Genomic DNA, 23,846 nt, shown 5'->3' with positions numbered 1-23,846 from the left:
TCAGCATGGTTAATAGTATCAAATAAGTTCTATCTTCTACAGCAATATTTTTGACTATATTTTTTTATCTCCTCCCTCTAAGTCACTTTCCTCATAAGTATAATAAAATATTTGATAATAATAACTTACAGACAAAAAGAAGATATTATATTTGGTTCATAATTCAGAGTCCATAATGGAGAAGTCATGGCACATTGACTCTGTAGCAGTAGAAGTTTGTGGCTGGACTCAGAGCAGGGAGGACTAGCTAGAAGTGTAGTTTTCAAAGGTTTATCTGCAGTAACTTATTCCACTACCTAGATTGCTCAGTTTCCCACAATGTTGCCACCAGTATAATGTATTTAAATACATGAACCTGTGGTAGACATTTCAGACTTACAGCGTACAATTTTCTTTTTAGAAAAGGCTTCATGAGGAATATAGTTTAGATCAACCTTTTTTCAAATCTGGGTTTGTATAATCCAGAACTGTGCCATTTATGGGTGAGACCTATTTAAAAGCATACCAATTTTGGAAAAAGACAACTACAAATATATGATATTAAAAAATGACTTGTATATTTCCCCTTACATCCAGCATATGTTGCTGACGCATGCAGAATCAAATTTCTATCTTCATGCAATTGCATGCAATAGCAAAGGAAAGTGAATCATCCATGAAGCACCAATATAAAAGGCCTTATTGTAGATGATTGTAGATATCACTTTTCTTAGAAATTGCCCTGTTTTCTATCTGTACCAGACAAATGTACATTATTCCATTTTCTATCATTTTCTTCTCGTAGGAATTGGCTTGTTACTTTGAAGGAAAAATATAAATTTTATCAAGTTATAAACAAATAATTCTTTCATTTGTAGAAGAAACACACCAAAAAAAAAAAAAAAACTGTGGATCACTGTTGTTCTTTTGTTACAGTTATAAGAATAAAGGGTGGAGAAGGGGTGGGAGTGAGTGGTGACGAGGGTCCCAAGTGAGTGGAGTCCCAAGGTAAAGGACCACATGGGAGAGCATAGCAGGTTCCATACCTGTCCCATAGCAGGTGAGGGTGACCAAGGCGGAGGAAATAACACACCAGGCAGATAGAGCTTGAATGAGGAGTTTATTTAGAAAGAGGAGTGAGGGAAGAGAGAAGAGGCATAGAGGCACTGGGAAGAGAAGAGGAGGGGGGGGGAGAAGAGGGACATGAAAAGAAAACAGGGGTAGCTGGTGGCCAACCAAAAGCAGGAGATGGAGAGCAAAAGAGCCTGTAAATGAGGGGTCCTGCAGACTAGTACTCCTGGAACCCTGAGCTGACCAGGGCACTGCCTGAGTGCATTCTGCCAGGCGACAGGGGCAGGCCAGCATAATGCCTGAATCCTTACAATTACAACACTAAATAAGCTATTGATTGTGTCAGAAACTCATAAAAACCTGTAGTATTTATTTACTTTAAAGCAGTCCTACCGTCTCTTCTCTAGTGATGGTTTTTACATTACCTTACTTTAAGTCGTTTGTGAATTACTCTCTCTGCCTTCTGAATTTACAATTTCAGTTTCTTACACTACTTAAAGAGGTTGAGAGCATTTTCATTAAACATTAAAACTGTGCTATTTCTTTTGCATTTTTTGTGAGGCCTTGTTTGTATATATATTCTGAACATGTAGCTACACAGTCTAACATGTTGGTACTTCACAGCCTTCCATCCATTCTGATTAAATCGTTGATGATGTATGGTCCTGTGTAATCTGGGTCTATCCCTCTGTGAGAATTTTCTTTCATCTCCGAGCATAATAACCTATTGTTCATCCCTGAAAGTCACTCTAAAACTTTTGTTTTCTTAGCATCTCATGTTCGATCATAAGTCCTTTAACACCAGGTTCAATTTTTTGACATATTTCTAAACCTCTCTCTGGAGACTGTGACATTTTTGTGGGCAGTCATGTCATGACACTATTATAAGTCCTGTTTCAAACTGAGTATTTCCTTAAAAAAATAATAGCTGAATGAATAAAGAGCTTCATAGTGTTTGCAGATTTTCCCCAAGTGTCTAGGTTAGGACTACTGTTGCTGTAATAAAATAACATGGCCATAAGCAAGTTGGGGAGGAAAGGATTTATTTGCTTACACTTCCATAGTCATAGACCATGGAAATTCAGTACAGGAAATCAAAACAGAGCAGGAATATGGAGGTAGAACCTGATACAGAGGCCGTGGATGGGTGCTGCTACTGTCTTGTTCCACATGGCTTGCTCAGCCTGCTTTCTTATAGCACTCAGGACCATCAGCCCAGGATTGGTACCACATACAAGGTCTTCTCATATCAATCACTAATTAAGACATTGCCTTACAGGTCTACCTGCAGCTGATCTTATGGATGCATTTACTTAATTGTGATATCCTCCTCTCCGATAACTATAGCTTGTGTCCAAGTAAAGCATACAGCACACCCAAGTTAGACAAAATAAACTTTAAGAAAAAATAAAAATTATTTCTAATTTATTCGTTGTTTAAGTACATACATTTTATTTTATAAATTCCTCTAGACTTTCTATAATTCTGACATTACCCTTAATTTTTATGTGTCGTTGTGATTAGATATCTCTGAAATAGTATTTGAACTAGTCCTTCATTTTTTTAAGGAAAGAAAGGTGTTTAATTTTCAATTATGAACTTGCAATGAACAAGCTACCCTTTTACACTTATACAATATCCTCTTTGGCATTCAACTTCAGGTATACTGGTTACATTACCTCTCCAACATCACATAAAAAAATCAGCCCACACAAGCCTCCTTTCCTGAATCCTTTTTTCACAAAGAACTGAAACCAGCAAATGGACAAGTTAAAACTGTATCATATGTTAAGACTTTCAGAAAAATGTAAACTTGAAAAAAAAATTTAAGTCATACTTTATTTTCATTTTTTTATCCTACCTCAATGTCCATTCTACATTATTAAACCTCAAAACATCCATGTGAAGTTTGACACATCCACAATTACACACAATCACACACACACCTCATATCCTTTGCAGTTTCCTTCTTTAATTTCCCTTTAACCAACTCCACAGTGTATTGATCCTACTCCCACTTTGATTTTTGTGAATTCTGCAGTTCCTCAAGCCTTACTTTATATTTGAAATTGTTGAAGATTGATGGAACAAAAGGGCCACGAATGGGCAAAGTATTAAAGAGGGGTATTGTAAGGGTGAAGAGTGAGAAAATATAGGGAGGTGATGTATTTAAAACACAATCTCAAAAATAAACCACAAAAAAAAACAAAACCATTAAAAAAAATCTCTTTACATTTGTAAAAGATATAATAGTTAATTTTGTTCAAACACAGCTTGCCTCTTTCACTTAAATAGTAGATATAATACTTCAAAAAAAATACATGTCCACCAAATAAGTGTATGAAATTCTTCCATCTCCAAGATGAGCTTTCACCCTCAAGTGGATATTTTAAAGAGTAATAATTATTAATACTTGAATTTATAAATAAATAACTGCCAGGTAGTAAAGGGTAAGACTTTGTCATCTCAACTGGGGATGTATATGTGGGGTTAGAGGAGAAGAAACCATGATCAGAATATGTACTATGAGAAAAAGTATATGGTAATGAGAAAGTTTTAAAAAGTTTCTAAATCATGACATTTAATTGAAAATATAATTTGTGTATAGTGACATCAGTATTTTGAAAGATACTCAAAGGTGACAGAAAAATGCGACTGATACACAGTAGCTATATGTATCATCATTTTCTAAAACCTAAGAAACATCAGTGGATGTTTAGTAAGAATCAACACTTGATGTGAAAAATCACTCCATTTATGTGCTAGATGTATTAAGCTTGAGAGATATGCCCATGCCATTTAGTAATGTGGATTTGTTGTTGTTGTTGTTGTTGTTGTTGTTTTTCTGTTTTAAGTAACATCAACAATTAAATTAGGTGGCTATATCTGTGTGTGTATTTTGATTGTCAATACCTTAAAGATGAATTAGAAGAATCTCTTCGAAATTATTAAATGTGCATGTAGCATTTAAATACATGCATTCTAAAAGAGAAAAAAATCATGTTCATTTTTTATGGACTTTATAAAGGTGAGAAATTACTTACAGTGGTGATTACACAAGCCCTCAAGAAAAAACTCATGATGGGACACTGAAGAAAACTTGGATGAGAAGAAAGACAGCATACAAAAAAAACATTTAGTCCCATGGAGTTGTTGAAAATGGGTATCTCCCAGTGACTAAAGTACTAGAATACAAGGACCCCAGTTATGGAGCTCTTTTGAAAGGTTTATGAGCTGTAGCCTTGTTGGAGGAAATGTGTCACTGGGGGAAGGTCCTTCACCGATCGCAATGGAAGAAGAAATTGCCACACTCGTCATTGACAATGTTTCTGGCATATGCAAATCTGGCTTTGCTGGTAATGACATCCCTCAGAGCCATGTTTCCTTCCATCTTTGGGGCCCTTAACACCAGGGTGTCATGGTAGGCATGGGCCAGAAAGACTCCATCATAGGTGACAAGACCCAGAGCAAGAGAGGTATCCTGACACTGAAGCATCCCATCAAGCATTGCATTATCAACAACTGGGATGATATGGAGAAGATCTGGCACCACACCTTCTACAATGAACAGTGTGTGGTTCCTGAGGAACACCTGCTGCTTCTGACTGAGGCCCCCTTGAGCCCCAAAGCTAACAGAAGATGATGCAGATAATGTTTGAAACCTTTAATACCCTAGCCATGTACGTGGCCATTCAGGTTGTGCCATTCTTGTATGCATCCACAGGCATTGTCATGGAATCTGGTGACAGGGTCACACATACAGTGCCCATCTACAATGGCTATGCCCTTCTGCATGCCATCTGGTGTCTGGACCTGGGTGGCTGGGACCTGATCCTGAATGATAGGAGCTACAAACAAATCATTACCTCTTTTTATGTTAATTGTTGGGTGACTGTGCAATTATGAATATATAAGTACATCCTGCTCAGCCTGTATAATATTATTTGAACTTCTATTTTCATGTACAAGTATAAGGTAGCATTCAAATTTACATGGCCTATAAATATACCGAAGGATATTGTTTTCTTTTTCAGCTTTAGTTTAGCACCTGCCTGCATCTGGTTGTTAAGAAGAAAGGGTTGCATAAGCTTAGGAAAATGTGTTGACTATAAAAGCAATTCTCGTGTCTTCATAAACACACTTCTAAAAGAAATTACTTTAATAACAAATAAATATTAACATATATGTGAACAATGTATAATGTAATAATTGATATTTCATATAGAATGTAGTATTTAAACATTTAATCAATCTATTGTTGAAAAAATGACTAAATGTTCTTGATAGAACACAAAGCAATAAGATATAAACTGTCTTTACTCAGAGTACTGAATAAGGAGTTTAGATTTAATTACAGATTACTTTGTAGAGAGATTCCTGAGCTGTCATTGTTATCTCTTTTCATAAAAAGCAGTGTTACAATGCTCCATTGTTTGAAGGATTCTCCTAGAGTTTGCTTTTCAGCAATTCACACTCAAAGTTTCTACAGTTAACTGCAGAAATACGCCAAATAAATGCTGAGTAAAAGTTCTCCCCTTGGCATACTTCATGGAGCAGATCTGAACAAAGCAGTAGAAGATAGTGATCTCATTCTGAAGAAGGAAAGTATCTGTTGGAGAACCCTGTTACTCAGTATGGCAAAGCATCCATCTCTTCATTACTGGACACAGGACCCTTAGCCAAATTCCAAACACATATTAATGCTGAAGTGTTAGAAAAATGAGAGAAGCAGGCAAAAGAGTAATAAAGGAACTTCTAGGGACAAGCGGCTTTAGGTATGCATTTCCCTAATAAATAAAGATTATTAGCCTCACTTTTTTTTTTTTTTTTTTTTTTTTTTTTTTTGTTTCTCACTTGTTAACACTATAGAACATCTGCCTGCTTCTGTGTCTTAATCTTTGCAAGGAAATAAGCCACAAAGTAGAATGTAATGTCAGGATATCTCTAGGAACAAACTGGCCATCAATATTTGTCCTATATCAGAAAGTCCACTTAACCTAAGAGAATTTTTGTTTCTATTAAACTATGTATTGCCATGAGGTTATGGCTTACCCATAATCCAGCAGCTATATCGTTTCTCTCCTCACCTCTGCTGACTTGTCTCTCCAGAATTCTCCATATCTGGTAGCCCTGCCTATACTCCCTGCCTGGCTATTGGCCAATCAGTGTTTTATTCATCAATCAATAAGAGAAACATATGTACAGAAGGACATCCCACATCAGGTTTTGTTCATGACAATTCCATGACTATCAAATATCAGACTTTCTAAGAACTCACTAAAATGTCCTTTATTCCTCTGAATAGCAACTTGAAGTTTCAGTGTTCATTATTGTACTTTTTCTCCAGATTCCTTTCTTCTCAATTAAAAATTGTAACCTAAAATTTTGTAGTTAAAATTGGTTTTTATTTTTACAACAAACATGTGAATCCATGATGTTCTTTAGCATCAGAAGCAAGACTGTTGAAGAAATCATAGACTATGTGATGAAATCATAATAATGTAGCATGAATTTCTCTAGTTTATGTCATAATGTGTGGTCAGCAGACCAACATACATAGGAGAAAAAGATGAATAAGGCCCTATCAGGAGATTTCCATAGAGCAAGCCTGGTCTAGGGTAATGCTTCCACAATAATTCCACCAAACAACAGCTTCTTTCTGACCAACCCATGAGAAGTGGGCCTCATGTTTGGCAATTTCTACCCCTTAGCAGAGTCAAAAATGTCCATTCAGAACTGTTCTTATCCATATTCCAGGAATTGCCTGGTGAATAAACATAAAGGGAGAAAGAAAGAAAGAAAGAAAGAAAGAAAGAAAGAAAGGAAGGAAGGAAGGAAGGAAGGAAGGAAGGAAGGAAGGAAGAGAGAGAAAGAAAGAAAGTTTCCAAATAAAAACTGACACAATCTGTTAACCCTAAGATGGAAGGAGACTTAAATCATTATAGCCAAATTAATTAAAGCATGCTGTAGGGGATGTCCTTCTGTATGTTATGAATATATGTTTCTCTTATTAGTTGATGAGAAAAGCTTCTATGGCCAATGGACAGGCAGGATTTAGCCAGGCAGGTAAACTAAACAGGGATATAGAAAGGTAGTATGAGGAGTCAGGGAGACACCATATAGCTGCCAGGGAAGCAAAAGATCCAGGCATCCCTGGTAAGCCAAGTTACACAAATTAGTAGGAATGGGCTAAAAATTGAGAGAGGTAGCCAATATGAAATCTGAGCTATAGGCCAAACAGTTTATAACTAATATAAGATTCAGTGTATTTATTTGGGACTAATCGGCTGTAGAACTGGGTAGGACAGAAACTTCTATCCACAATAAGCAATTAAATAAATCAAACTTTTTATTCATGTACATAGGATGCCTACCTCTAAGGCAGGGTTCAATAGGTCAGCATTGGGCATGAGAAAAACAAATTTTTTATAGCTCACGGGTAGGACATTTCCAAACGGGGGTGTGTCAGACAAGATAGGCTGGTTGGGGTATGGGCGGCAGAAGATAAGCACAATTTAGTTTTAACAACCTCCTAAAAAACAGTAATGTGATGGCAAGGTTGCCTAAAATGCTAGTCATAGGAGCAGGTAGTCCTAACAACCTTCTGAAACCAGGAGTAGGGTTGTAAGATGTTTTGCTGTGATATAATCCTCCTGTTCACTGTGAACAGGAGTATTCCTCTCATTGGTTAGTAAAGAAGCTACATTGGCCTGTAGCAAGGTAGAGTAAAGGAAGGCTGGAAATCCAAACTGAATACAGGGAGACAGAAGAATAGAGTCGAGAAAAATGCAGGCAGCCCCCAGGGAACCGTGCTACAGCACAGTTAAGTCAAAACCTCATGGTAAAATATAGATTAATAGAAAATGGGTAACTTAAGTTATAAGAGCTAGTTAAAATAAGCCTGAACTATAGGCCAAACAGTTTGGAATTAATATTAAGCCTCTGAGTGATTATTTAGAAGTGGTTACAGCATAGAGTGGAACAGAGAAACCTCAGCTTACAATGGTTATAAATAACTTTTTGAAATAAGATATAGTTGCCATGTCCTAGAACAAGCAGCACAGAACTATCCATAATTAAGGTTCTAATTGGAGCATAGCCCAACACTTGAGAAATTGAGTTTGAATTGTGACCATCAATGAGTCTAGTTTGTCTTAGGCAGCAGATAGCTTTGACGCCTGAGATGGATAGGTTGGTCTATCAAATCCACTGCCTTCTGCAGGTGTCTGGTTGTTTGTTCCCCCTTGAATGCTTCACCTTGCAGTAGAGTCAATAATGTTTCCATTTTTAAACTCTGGTCTGGTATGAGTAAACATTTTCATTCTTCAGAGTCCCTAGAGATAGCAAGCAATCTGCTCTTCTGTTGATAATGAAGTCTTAACAACAGTGAAACACACAGAATTCTCAGTATATGAGAGGTGGAGGCCCAGAAGATTTGGATCTACGGTGAGCTTTCTGTAACAGTAAATTCAAGGCCACCCTAACCTATTCCAAAATTTTGTATTGATCAAGCTAAGGAGCTATTCAAAACTCATTGATCAGGCACTCAATTTAGTGTATGCAAACAATATTTTGAAATTTTCACCCATAAAAAATGGCATACTGATAAAGAAAAAAAATGATTCAAAATCTTTTCAGTGATTTTTTTTAAATTTAAGTTCCAAAGCTTGATTGTTCATAAACACACACACACACACACACACACACACACACACACACACACACACAGAGAGAGAGAGAGAGAGAGGTAGATAGATAGATATACATATAGATCATCTTATTGCTTTGATATTATATTATTTATACATCAAACATATAACAAGCATCACTTTTAGGCAAAATGGTTTAATTGATAACCCCAGGAAAATAGTTCTAAACCGTATTTATTCATAGCAGAAGAACATTATCAAAATTGTTAAAAGCAGGAGCAGTATACATGGTAAGTATCATTGCAATTGTTTTGAACATTTGTTTTGATAAGCTATATTTCAGTTTATGCTCGACTTTTCCAGGTAATATGGATCACTTCAGAGGGGTTTAGTTTATGTTTCACTTTATCCTTACCAAGGGTCTTATCTATTACCTACATTAGGGAATGTGGGTTGGGGGAGGGAGCATTATATGGGAGGGATTCCCAGGAGAAAAGAAACGGAGAAGTGAGGTAATTATATTATAAAATCAAAGAATAAGATAGTTAATTTAAAAAAAATACTGTATGACAGTGAAAACAGTAAAGGTTGATTTTTTTTTCCTCTCAGCTTCTCCCACGAAGTTGCAAATAGATTGTTTCTCATGACTGACCATAGGCACTGATACACACACTATATTTCTAATTTATTTCCAGTGAAAGTTATTGGACTTCTTCAGAGTTTTGCCTTGAGAACAGATTGGTTCCCTGGCATCTTTTCAATGAGTTCCCTTATCAGAAGCCTGCTTTTTCAGGGTCCCATTGTTTACAGCACATTCACACTCCCCTGTTCCTGCTAATCACTATGCTTTCCCAGCCTTCTTTTTATAAGTAAATGGAAGGGCTGAAAAGCCGCCCTGCTGGGCAGGCTGATTCCCGGAAAGTGACTTTCTAATGTCTCAGTCTGTCCTTTAGGAAATTTTACTTTCCTCACCAGGAGTCTCCTCCCTTAGCATTCTTTCATATTTTCGAGATGCTTTTGTCTGGGACCTCATTTAAAGCAGGGTAGCCAAGTGGAAAAAGCACTGTGCTGGGCGGGAAGCAGGGTTGCAGCATGGTCTCAAATGTGCTACCTACTCACGCTGTGGCTTTGAACTTTCCTCTGCATCCTGAGAAATGCCACATTCTTTTTTTTTTTTTCTACTGCTTTTCTGCTGTCTATGCCCATCTTTTGTCCTTGAGAGAAATTTGAAAGATAAATTACATAAAGTACCGATGGCGTGTGTGTATGTGCAGGCAATATGGTATTCTTAGTAAGAACTGGCAAATTAGGGAATTGAAAATAAAAGCTTATTATGTTTGATATAAAATAATCAGTGTACATGCATGGGTACAGTGTTGGAATTAATACCTTTACTCAGGTTGTATAATCCAAAGCATTTTACCAGGTGGTCCTACGTATATTTTTCCATTGTGCTGTAAATACAATGTCAATTGTGTAGATAAAGAAATAGGTCCAGAGACCCCGATTTTAATCTTGATAATTTTGTTAGTTCAGGAAAAAGAACAGGAATATTTAATGGAAGAATTGTTTTCAATCTAGGGTTCAAAGAGAGCATTTTGTAACGATACAGGTGGTGGATTTAGTATACTGTAGATATACTAAACATCCTTGATTTGTTCACTTTAAAATGGTTAGTTTTCATTTATGTGGCATTCACCCCAATGTAAAAAGAAAAAACGCTAAAAGTGTTTATGAAATAGATAATAGTGCAGCTGTAGCAGGTCAAAGTATATGCAAGTAGGCAGATAAAGACAAGTAGCCATGAACAGCACAGAGGGAACAAATTTAACAAAGAACAGATCCAACGCTTCATACTATAGAATTGGAGTACATGGATTATATTTGTGGAGTAAAATCTCTGGCAAAGCCCAGGCATATTTTTGGTTTTTAAAATACAAGGCACATAGCCATAATGGAAGTCTCAACCACCCCCCCTCAAAAAAAAAACAAAAAAACAAAACAGATCTATTCAAGCCATTCCGCATAAAATTAACTGTGCACAAGAGCATGGGGGAATACGATGCACTCCATTGTGCTGCTTTTCTGTGCTGCTTCACTTCAAAACTCACTCTATGTCTGATTTTGACCCCATGGAGGCCAAAGGACCCACATATCACATGACATTTATATTAAGTTTAGTTTGCCCAGTAGTACTCTTTGAGATTAAAAGACTAAAATAATGTCCCCAAACAAGAACTTTGAAATTCTTGAAGTGAAGCATGGTTAAAAAAAAAAAAAAAAAAAAAAAAACAAGGTATGAAATTTATGTTTTTGTTTGGGGTCTCAACCCCCTAGCCCAAAAAGGAACTTAGATGACCATGTGGGTAATGTTGAGAAATCATATTGCTCTAGAGGAAAGAAATGAGTATTCAATCCAGAGGAAGGGGAAAGGCCATCCAATCTATTCCCCAAGCCATAAATTTTTCTAAATCTTTATCCAGAGAAATGCTGACTGTAGCAGAGAAAAAGAAAAAAGAAATGCAGGAAGGTTAAAACGAAGCAAACCCACATTTTTTGTTATATCATAAATCATTAATTGTAAAAGTGTATGGAATGCCATGTGAGGATTTGTTGTATGAGCATAGTATAAAATAGTCAAATCAGGGTGGTTAACATTTCTATTTCAGTATTTTTATTAATGAATAATAAAGGTGCATATCTGTGGGCAACAGTATGATATGATAGAATATATCAGTATATATATATATATAATCAATACATATACATATACATATACATATACATATACATATACATATATATGTATATGTTCGAAGGGCAAATGAGGCAGTCACAGATGGCTCCAGATGGAGTCAGGAGTGCAAGTCCTGAGATATTTACAAAATTGGGTGATTGCTTGCCAGGACTGAACCAGATGATGTCACTGCATGTATAGTTCATGCTTACTAGGCAAACCATAGGGCACCTAGGCACGGTGGTAGATTCACCTTGAAAACCATTGGTTTGCTGTTTTCCTACCCTGTGGTTTTTTGCTTTAAAAGATGCTTGCTATGGGGCAATGAGTTCCTGCTTGACTAGGCTCCCCTCTGCCTCTGATTGTCTCTGGGATCCTGGGAAGCTGGGGAACCAGCGAGCATGGCACTTAACCTTCCTCAGACCCAGCTCAGCCTTCTGTGGTTGCGCTAAGACCCTGCAATGTATCACATCAAATTTGTTAATATGTGTATCTTTTTTAAACTTTTATGGATAGAAAAAGAAATTGTCTTTTCCAGTTGTACGTAAGGTATATAAAAGGATATGATCTGTAGTAATTCTACTGTACATAGCATTCAAGCTGTTTTTGGTAACTTTTATGTGTGTTTTTAATAAATGGAATTTTTAAAGTAAACAAAGATAGATACTTCCAAATGAAAATTTGAAGGTTATTAACAAAGAAGTAAATGACATATTCAAAGGAGGGTGGTTCTATAATACTTTCTTGGTAAGGATTTTCAAAGAAGTAAACAATTTGATACATATTGTGAGGATTAGTATTAGCAACTTGATAGGTACCAGAATGACCTTGGAGATTGGCCTCTAGGTTTTTATGTCCTGAAATTAATATGGGAAAACTCAACCCCCCCGCCACCCACTGCATATGGGTCTCAGCCAGAAGTACTGAGCTGTCTAAGGGACCTCAGACAGTGGAACCAGTATGTATCCCTGGGGCACAAAAGGACCTTGCAAACACATCCCCCCATGGAGGGATAACTGCCTTAACCTAGAGACAGGAGAAAAGTCCTAGGCCCTACTTCAAATGACCTGACAGATCTACATGACCCCACCTGGATGGCATTCCCCTACATATGGAATTGGGGTGGGGGGATGGGAGGGCAGGGTGGTCAGGGTGCATGTGAGGGGGCAGAAAGGATAAAAGGGAGGGAGGGAAGGAGAAGGGAGGGAGAAAGAGGGAACTGGGATAGACATGTAAAATAATAAATTAAATAAAAAATATATTCTGTGGGCAGAATCAATGGAGGTTGTAAACATGTTGCCATAGTCCCTGCACCCTATGCAAGGCAGCAAGTACTCTTAACCACTGAGTCATCTCCCTATCTCCTCTACCTATATCTTTCTGTTTTTCACTTTTGGAAGTCCATCTGGTCAACTACTGTAATTCTAATCAGTTAATTTCAGTATATTTTTCTAAATGTAAATGTAATGTGTATTATTCACATACTCTGTGTCCCAAAAAATATTTATGCTACAATAATCTTTCAACACATCAAGGGGCACAAGTTAATGAAAAAAGGAACATTCTCTCAGTGGTACACGTTTTCAAATTGAAAAAGAATTTGATGACTATATGGAATGTTATATTCTATAGTAAGTTTATATTAATAGACTAAAGAAATTCAGAAAAAAATCTTCATTTTCATGAATTATCTTTCTAATTGTTTTCTACATTTCTGGGCTGTAATTAGTAGTTATTCTATAATTTACATTATTTTATAGCTTACATTTCAGTGAATTATACATAGTAATTAATATGTATAGAATATAAAACTCAGTAAAATACATGGTGATATAAGCTGGTTTGTAACAGAGAAACAGTGTGACTCCAATGCTACCTACCTTCCTATGACTATTTTATTTAATAGTCATATTTTAGCATCCTCAGGATATATGTCATATATAGCTATAATACTGACATAATATTACATATTCAATGCTATTCATGAACATTTTCAAAATAATCATGTAATACTTAATATTGATTGATAACTTATGAGGATCTAGACTCACCTAGGAGACAGACTCCTGGGCAGGATTACCTAGATTAGGTTAATTGGGAAGGGAATACCCACTGATGTAGTTCGATTTTCTGTTGCAGTGATGAAACACTCAGACCAAAAGCTCACAGTTCCAGGTCACAATTTATTACTGAAATAAGCCAGGTCAGAAATTCAAATGGGGATAAGAGAAGAAACCATGGGACAAGGTTGCTTTCTGTCTCTCAGTGTCTCAGTTATATATTTATTATTATTTTATGTATATGAGTGTTTTACTTTCATGTACATATAAACATTATTATGCATCATAACTGAAGAAGATGTGTCTTATTTGTAATATCAGAGGACTTGTTGAAACATTACATCTACTACTGAATTGTTCTATGATTTATAATTTTTCAGTTTCATTTAAATTTTTTTCTTTGTGTTTCAATAACCATGCATACATGCATGAAATATGATCATATGTGCCCCTCATTTCTTCTTCCAACTCTTTTCAGAGCCTTACAACACATATCACTCACAACTCTTTATAATTTTTTTTGGTGTGTGTGTGTGTGTGTGTGTGTGAGAGAGAGAGAGAGAGAGAGAGAGAGAAAGGTAACCTAGTAGTCTTTGTCATTGTTCTATTGCTGTGAAGGAACACTATGACCCAGGCAACATACAGAAGGAAGCATTTAGATTTAGTTGGGGGTTTACCTACTGCTTCAGATGATTACTTCATGTAGTGGTTTGAATAAGAATGTTTCTTATAACTCGTATATGTGAATGCTTACAGAGTGGCACAATTTGAAAGAACTAGGAGGTGCAGACTTGTTGAAATGGGTGTGGTCTTGTTGGGGTAGGTTTGGTTTTGTAGGAGGAAGCATGTCACTGGGGGAGGACTGTGAAGTTTCTAAAACCTATGCCTAGTATTTCCCTCTTCTGTTGCTTCTTGCAGTTCCAGATTTAGATCTCCCAGTTACTTCTCCAGAACCTTGTCTGTCTTTGTGCTGTCATGTTCCCCACCATTATGAAAAAGGGCTAAACCTCTGAACATGTAATTGAATTCCAATTAAATGCTTTCCTTTATGAATTTCATTGGTCATGGTGTCTCCTCACAGCAAAAGAACAGTAACTAAGATAGTTCATGATTATCATGAAGAGGAGCATAGAGAAAGCATGGGCATGGAACTGGAGGAGTAGCTGAAAACTTACATCTATTCAAAGGCAGCAGGCTAGAGAGCTAGACGTGGACTGGTGTGGACTTTGAAATGTTAGTATATACCCCCCAGCAATGCACTTCCTCTAAATAAGGCTGTTCCTTCCCCAGCAATAACACACTTTCTCCACCAAGTCCACACTTCCTATTCCTCCTTAAACAGTCCACCATCTGAGAATAAAACACTCAAATCTATGAGCATATATGGACAAATCTTATTCAAACCACAACACTGCTAATAATCAGTTAGTATTACCCTTATATACATGGGTTTGAGGCCATCTGCCAGAGCATGAGAAACCTACCAGTGGTTAAATCCTCTAGGAAAGAATGAGTATCTCTCCTCCAACAACTATTTACTGGAAATAGCTTTTCTGCATGAGGTGAAACCTAAAAATCTCTTTTCCCATCTAAGCAAGGATTTCAGCTAGCCTTTTAAAACATATGTCTTATGCAGGTGACCACAGCTGCCATGAGTTCATGCTCATAATAGTTACATCATATGCATAACTTAGCATTTTATGGCACTCCCACAAACTTTGGCTCTTATGTTCTTTTTTTATCACCCCTTCTGAGATGTTTCATAAATCCTGGTTATTGAAGGACAATATAGATGCCCTACTTAGACATGAACTCCAAGTCTTTTGGTAGCATCACTTGGACCAGTTATACTTCTCTCCATTGTCTACCGTTCAAAAAAAAGTCCCTCTGCCCAAAATTGGAGCTGCCCAGGTCTAAGGGTGTAAAAAAGTATTTAGAATAGAATTTTAATATATTGATCATTTAAAAATATAAAAATAGCTGGTTCTACACGAGAACTTAAGAGCTACTCAATCATAGTTAGGGTTTCAGTTGCTGTGAAGAGACCCCATGACCACAATGGCAACCCTCATAAAGGAAAACATTTAATTGGTGTGGCTCGCTTAGAGTTCAGAGGTTTAGTCTATTATAATGACAAGAAGCAGACTGCATAAATACAAATATGTTTCTGGAGAAGAAGCTGAGTGTTCTTTCATCTTGAACCATAGGCAACAAAAATTTCTCTGAGACATTGGGTGTGGCTTGACCATATATGAGACTTCAAAGCCTCTTCCCTCCAAGGTGACATTCTTTCTCCAACAAAGTCACACCTACCATTAATGTCATTAATTATGGGGCCAGTAACATTCAAACTACTACATATCCTTTTCCCCACATGACAAACTTTGGAAAAGATTATAGTGGTAGTCTTAAAATCACCTCCTTCAAAGTATGCCTCAAATCAAATCCAAACATAGTAAGTTACACCACAACAGTCATGCCATGGTTACACTAGGAGTCATATCTTGTCTGGTAGGGTTGATATTGCAGCAGGGAGGGCCCAGCACTGTATGTGATTTTTTTTTTAAGCCAGCAATGAGGAAGTTTCCCAGAGGTTTGAGATTGATTTCTCAAGCCTGCATAGAAATCCATTAGTATGTTAAATTTGAAACACAACTTTAAAAAATAATCAAATAATTCCAAAGGTATTCCCTTACAGAGTTTAATGGTGCCATGTCCAGAAAACATAGATAATGAAATGAAAAATCACAGTAGTAGGCAGGGGATGCCTTCTGTGGCAGTTTGAATGAGAACATGAGAACAGATATCATGGGACAGAGGGTTTGAATACTTCATTCCCAGTTGGTAGAACTGTTTTAGAAGGGTTACAAAGTGTGAATTTCATGAAGAAAGAGTGTTACTGGTGGCTGGCACTGAAGTAAAAAAAATGCCCATTTTATTTCTTGTTATCTGACTCAGGCTTGAGGAAAAGTTTTCTACTGTAATGCTCCCTGTTGTGATAGGCATGGACTTTAACATACAACCAGGACCTCCAGATCAATATAAATTGCCATGATGTGGTTTCTTATTAGGGCAATAGAAAACTAAGACACCTCCCTATGAATCATTCAACAGAGTCCCCAGATATCTCCAAAAACACAGCGGTTATTTCCATTGTCTTTGATCACAAATTAGTAAGTAAATTCGAAACCCAACTTGAAAAATGAAAAGAATTCCAAAGGCATACCCTTACCATAGTCACATGGTAAGACCTTATTGCTGAATGCAGCATTTACTTTGACTCCAGGAACTTTTCTATTTCTAAAAGTCTTAACCTGAACTTTTGTATTTCAAAACTTTTATGTATTCATCATGAATAGTTTTTCTTTTTTAAGTCTGGAAATAGTCCATTCAATAACATTGACCTCATTTTGCTTTCATTTAAGTTATTGGGTATATAAACAATTTTTTTTGCATAAAGAGTTCTTTTTTTCCTGTTGAAGTACTATAATGAGAAATGCACAATTCAACATGAAAATATGGCAATACAGACTTTTAAAAATAAATAATATTTTCAACTGTGTGGAAAAGTAGTGATAAAACTTATTCTAATTAATAAGACACAGAATTTATGCTGTCAGCAATATTTACAACAGGACACTTCAAGGAGAGTTAAATTATAATTATTTCATAGAAATATTTAAAAAGGAGAATATAAGGCTAGAGTTTTTAAAAGTTGTTATTATTGGCTTCAACTAAAAAAACAAGTTTGTGCCTAGAACTAAGATTTATGATTATTTTTTTGATCTGAATACTCTGACATTTTAAGTCAATGAAACATAAAACATTGCTTACTTATATTGATTACTACTCCTATCCTTGACAAAATACACCAAAAAAAATTAACTAAATAGTCATTAATCTCATTATCAGGGAAGGGCAATTATGGTAGCCTTTCCCTGTTGTTCAAATTGTTAGCTGGGGTCAGTCTTATAGGTCTCTGGACATTTCTCAAGAGTTGGTTTTCCCTTGAACTTATAATAGTTCTCCCTCTTTTATGCTCTCTCTCTGTCTCTCTTTCATCTATTCCTCCCCTAACTTATCCACCATCATAGAGCCCTTATCTAGTAGCTCATGGAAACAGGAGCAAACACCCACAGCTAAACACTGAGCTGAACTGGAATCCAGATGCAGTGACGGAGGACAAGACTAGGCTACAGAAACACACAGAGACAGCTGATCTGAACAAGGAGGAGCTAATGGATCCTCAGACTAATAGCTGGGAATCCAGCATTGGACCGATTCAGACACCCTGAACATAGGTCTCAGTTAGAAGTCCTGGGCAGTCTAAGGGACTTAGATGGAACCAGGATGTATCTCTAGTGCATAAAAGGACTTTGGGAGCATGTTCCCCATGGAGGGATACTCACTTAACCTAGAGACAGCAGGGAGAGCCTTGTCCCTAGTCCAAATGACTTGACAGATTTAGATGACCTCTCCAGGAAGGCATCACCCTACATGTGGAGTGGGGGGGGGGGCTAGGATGGGAGGGTGGGTCAGGGAGCATGGGAGGGAGGAAGAGAGAGAAGGAGGTAGAGGGAACTGGGATCAATATGTAAAATAAGAAGAATAAAGAAAGAAAGAAAAAAAAATGAACTAAATAGCCTCAAGGGTTAGTTATTTATTTTGGCTCTCAGTCTCATTTCATTAGGTAGGAATGACAGGGAACACTCAAACATAACTTTTCACATCATGGCAGACAGGAGGCAGAGCAAAAGGCTACCTATGGTGGCTTTCTACTTCTCAGCTATTTATTCTGTCTGGTCATCTCATCTCATGAGATGGCCCAGCCCACATTCAGGGTGGGATTTACCCCTTCCTTAGTCAAACCTCAAGGGCATACCGAGTGACAGGAGAGTGTTTTACTAATTTCCACTGTACTATATAGTTAACAATTGAAATTAACCACCTCACCTAAACTGTAGGCTACACAATTTAGCAATTAGTAGTTATAGGGAATTTAGAGGTGCTAGGTGTGACATTAAGCTTTTTAGAGTCAGAGTTATATCCATCTAAATTTAAAAAACAAGATGAGAAGCAAATGTATTTCTCTAATATTATAAGGAAGATCAAGACAAAAGAGTAAATTTGAATAAGTTATGCCAACTTCAACATGTGACAAGTAGCAAAGCTATTTAAAAAGTCAAGGGACTTCTGCTATGTAGTCACATAAGAAAACTTTGAGCTTTACAAACTCTCTGGGAAATAGATTGCTGTGTTAAGGTGATGCAAAGAAAAAGGGGATACTATTGGTAAACTGGTATGTCTAGGAATTTTTTTTACATGAAGAAAAAAGTCAACAACTGACTCAAAAGCAAGGAGCATGGTTGAATGTATATATGGAAAGCAATTAAACAGCGCAGAATAGCCTTGTGTAATAAAGGGAAATCTTTCCTCAGGTAGGTCACAAAAGTGATCTGTAGATCACACACTAACTTATTTCTCTATTATTCATTCACTGTTCTTATTATATTTGTTTGTATGTTAAACTAAAAGGTCATGTTCATAATCACATCGAAACACTAGGGTGTTTTGGAACTATCTCCTTTAGAAAATGTAGGAGTTTGGACTATCCTTTTCTAGCACACACACACACACACACACACACACACACACACACACACTCAGAGAGAGAGAGAGTTTTGTTTTTTAATACTTTAAGAAAGTTAAATTATAAGGTATTAAAATAAGTACAAACCACTAGAAAGCTTTAAATGTGATTTGTCCTATATTACTACTTTGGATATCAAAAACCATTTTGTTTTTCTCTTTTCTGACTTAGAGAAACAACTAGTTATCTGGTGAATGTTAACTAATCAGGGGGTAGGGTTAATTACCCTACCCCTGTACCTATTATGTGACTATAAATACAGCAGTAATTTTTACTCTGAAATACTGGCACAAACAAATTCTTCTTAAAGTTTAAGTAAAACAAAAAGTAACCTTCTCCTTAGTATGAAGAATTCTGAAGATGAAGGAGGAGTTGAGCCTTCCTGAGTTAAGACTAAGACTACTGTGCCTTTATTGAGGGTATGAAAGTGCACATAGTCTTAAGCCATTTTGATTCAGTGTCCATCTTGTTTGCTTTCTCCTTTCTGAGTTCTATTTGAATCATTGGTCTCCAGATTCAGCCAACTTAATACAAATGAGCAAAACTAGTGATTAAGTGAACAGATAGTCTTTTCACCAAAGCATCCTGAATTATGGAGGCTGATGTGAAGACTGATAGGAATGTCTAATTATGTTGGACAGAGACGATAACCTGTATTACAACCACAGAACTCCCAAAGCTTACATTTTCTCCCCCATTTCTCTATAATATTGAAGAACTTTGGGGATGTATTTTGAGTATCTGGATCTTTATACTTCCTGACATGATAACACTGGTAAAGCTTATTTTCTGCTGAACCATTTCAGATGAAGCAGCCTGGAACTGGGGCTTTTGGCCATACAATATTATCAGTAATATAGACATGTTTTAAAAATAATTTAAAGAAAGTAAAGGAGAGATTTGTGCAGTACCAATATAGGAGGCAAAATATTCAAGGCTATTTGGATTATTGCATGCTAAGTGCATGCCATGTTAGAACCAGGATACCTTTGTGTCTTTCAACAATGTCATGTTTTATTAAATAACAATGAATTCATACATTTTGACAATTTATTTGTCATCCCTTTACTTCTGATTTTCACACAATAGCAGCCTTGGGCACTGGCAGTCAAATGTTTTATTCTATTCTCAAGTATGAACTCTCAAATCTCACAATACATTTCACATATGTACACATATATATGTGCATATATGTATGTATATATATATATGTATATATATATATACACATGTATCTATGTTGTGTGTATATATGTGTTTGTGTGTGTGTTTACAGAGTAGTTAAGGAGACTTGATGTCACTTTAGAATTAAAGAATCTTCCTTAAAGGCAAAGAAGAGAGCTGACCTGAGCTCAAAAAGGCATCTGTTTAGACATTAATGTAGCCAATCACAAAGTTGTGAAAGTTTCAGCATTTCTACAAGGTGCAAACTGGAGTTCAAATGAAGGACAATTTGGGTGTGTCTCATTAACTAGAGAAGAGCCAAGTTATGGTAACAAAAACAAAATCAGGTATTCCTCACCTGGTAATCCCAGCACACATACACTGTATCTGATGATGAACAAATGGCTGCTGTAGCATCCCACCATGAGGTGTCCTTTCCCTTAAATGATTCTTATCTATCTCTCATTTCTTTGGGAAGTTCAGCATGTTCACAGGTCTGTTTTTTTTTTTCTGATGCTACAATAGAAGTATTATGAATCTGTCTTTCCACTATGTCATATTAATCCCACTGATTGAGAATAAGACCACTACCACAGTTTAAAGCCAATTTTGAAGCAAGTTTTATTTCAGTACTGACTAGGTAGATGGGCTTTGTTCAGATCCATACTCATGTTGCCAGGAAATGGCCCAGAATCAAATTTGGCAAGGGCTGAAGAAGAAAAGACCCTAATTCATTGTATTTCTCATAAGGTCAAATCAAGGTCTAACATATATCCTATTTCCTGCCTACTTACTGCCCATTGAGATGGGACCAGGCACATCTGTGCAGATGAGTCAAACAAACTTGTTTAGGGGCATGAAGTCATGTGACTTGTTGTCTTCCATAAACAATATCCTCCAGCGTTTCAGAAACTATCTGTCTTTGGGGAAGGAGCTTTTAGATCAATGTAGATGGAAGTTTTTGTCCCAACCAGTCACATGACATTTTAGTCCTCCTCGTTGACAGGTCAGAGGCATTTTTCTTTCATGGAATTTCTAAGGCATAGTGATTTAAACTGAAAATGTAACTTTGGCTCTTAGAGAATGATAATGAATTCACACATGATGTCAATTTTGTAAAATTGTTAGTATTAATTTTTAATACAGCTGCAGATCCATGTGTTTCTTGACTCTATCAAAACATGATATTTGCTTTAAAAGTTGTTCATCATAAGTCTGTGCTGGAGGAATGGCTGTGGTTGACTTGTACAAAGTGTTCTCATTCTTCCTTCGCATTTGCACTTAAGTGGATCAATGTGCTGTTTTGTAACACTGACCTCTTGGCATCAGTCACATTACATGAGACATGATTTCACACAATGTGAAATGACAGAGCAAGATACAGTGTATTCCCCAGTTTTTGTCCTCAGTTTTGGAGATCAATAATATGGTCTGCACATAAGCCTTGAATAAACTCTGCTTGACCCCAACCAAGAGACTTTCCATTCCCCTAGGTATGTGGACATCCACCCACTATGTTAAAATCTCAGCATCCTCTCTCTCTCACTGCTTAACCCAACTCAACCACTCTCCATATCCTGAAAGCACGGGCAATACAATTTTAAAGATAAACAGGTTTGTACCAACAAACATTCCAGGAACTAAAGATTGCAGACTGTCAAGTAGCTCTCTGAAACTGTTTTTATTTTTTTATTTTTTTCATTATCTCAAACCTTAATTTTTATTTTTTATTTTTTTATTTTTTTTTATATTTTTTTATTTAATTTTATATAACAAAGTCCAATTAAATGAAAACAAACATTTATACACAATATTTAGGAATTTGGGCGTTGTTCTTTCCAAACTACTTCCTGCTGGTAAGGGGCGCTGTCTTGGGGGATTCGAAGAAGATTCAGATATCCTAGCTGTAGTCTGTAGGGCTGTTTTGTCCAGCTGTTTGGAATGTAGGATCAGCTTGTACTCTGTTTCAGGCGGTCTGGCGTGATCAAACCACATTAGTCTGGAAGGAATCCACATCTTTTCATTTTCTGTGGAAACAAAAATAGAAATCCTTTTCCCCAGTAATTTGTCCTTGAACTAAAATTTTGGAGTCAAAGCAATTTTTTTAATTTAATTTATTATTTTACATGTCAATCCCAGTTCCTTCTCCCTCCCTCCCTCCCTCCCTCCCCTCCAGCCCTCCCTCCCTTCTTCCCTCCCTTTTGCCCTCTCTGCCCTCTCACATGCACTCTAAAACCCTCCCCTCCCAACCCCCCACCACAATACCATATGTAGGGGAATGCCATCCAGTTGGGGTCATGTAGATCTGACAGGTTCTGTGAAGTAGGGACTAGGGCTTCTCTCCTATCTCTAGAATAAGGCAGTTATCCCTCCATGGGGGATATGTTTGCAAAGTCCTTTTGTGCACCAGGGATACATCCTGGCTCCACTGTCTGAGGTCTCTTAGACTGCTCAGACCTTCTGGCTGAGACCCATATTCAGGGGGGTCCGAGTCAGACCCCTGTTGGCTTCCCAGCTATCAGTCTAGTGGCCCTTAGCTCCTCCTTGTTCAGGTAAGCTGTCTCTATATACTTCTACCGCATGGTCTTGTCCTCTCCATCTGCTTCTGGGTTCTAGTTCGACACAGTGTTTATGTATGGGTGTTTGCTCCTATTTTCAACAGGCATTAGTTGAGGACTCCATGGAGAAGTTAGTTGTTGATCTCACTCTCCGGGAAGGGCATTTATGATAGCCTGTCCACGGGAGCTGAGATTGTTAGTTGGGAGCAGTCTTGTAGTTCCCTCGACCTTTCTTTGTGTTCAACTTTATCTTCAAACCAATATTGGCTCCCTCTTTTATGTTCTCTCTCTCTCTCTCTGTCTCTGTCTCTGTCTCTCTCTCTCTCTCTCTGTCTCTCTCTCTCTCTCTCTCTCTCTCTCTCTCTCTCTCTCTCTCTCTCTCTCCTATTTTCCATTCCTAACCAGGCTCAATCTCCTGGTCCCACATGCCTTCCTCTCCTCCCCCTCATTTTCTCCTACTTCTCTCTCCACTAGCTGTTCTCCCCCACTTTACCTGAGCTCTGGGGGACTTGTCCCTTCCCAGTTCTGTGAGGGACTTTATATGAATCTCTTAGAATACAACTTGTATCCTAGTTCCTCTGGTGATGTGAATTATAGGCTGGTGATCATTTGATCTAGTTCTAAAATCCATATATGAGTGAGTACATACTGTGTTTCTCTTTTTGTGACTGGGTTACCTCATTCAGGATGGTTTCTTCAAGTGCCATCCACTTGCCTGCAAATTTCAAGAGACCATTATTTTTTTTCTGCAGAGTAGTATTCCATTGTGTAGATGTGCCACATCTTCATTAACCATTCTTCAATTGAGGGGCATCTAGGTTGCTTCCAGGTTCTTGCTATAACAAATAGTGCTGCTATGAACATAGTTGAACAGATGGCTTTGTTGCATTGATTTGAATCCTTTGGGTATATGCCTAAGAGGGGGATTGCCGGGGCCTGTGGTAAACTAATTCCCATTTTCCTGAGGAACCGCCATAC

The sequence above is a fragment of the Phodopus roborovskii genome, unplaced genomic scaffold (assembly GCF_943737965.1).
Source record: "Phodopus roborovskii unplaced genomic scaffold, PHOROB, whole genome shotgun sequence".
NCBI lineage: Eukaryota > Metazoa > Chordata > Mammalia > Rodentia > Cricetidae > Phodopus > Phodopus roborovskii.
This window is presented reverse-complemented; position numbering follows the sequence as displayed.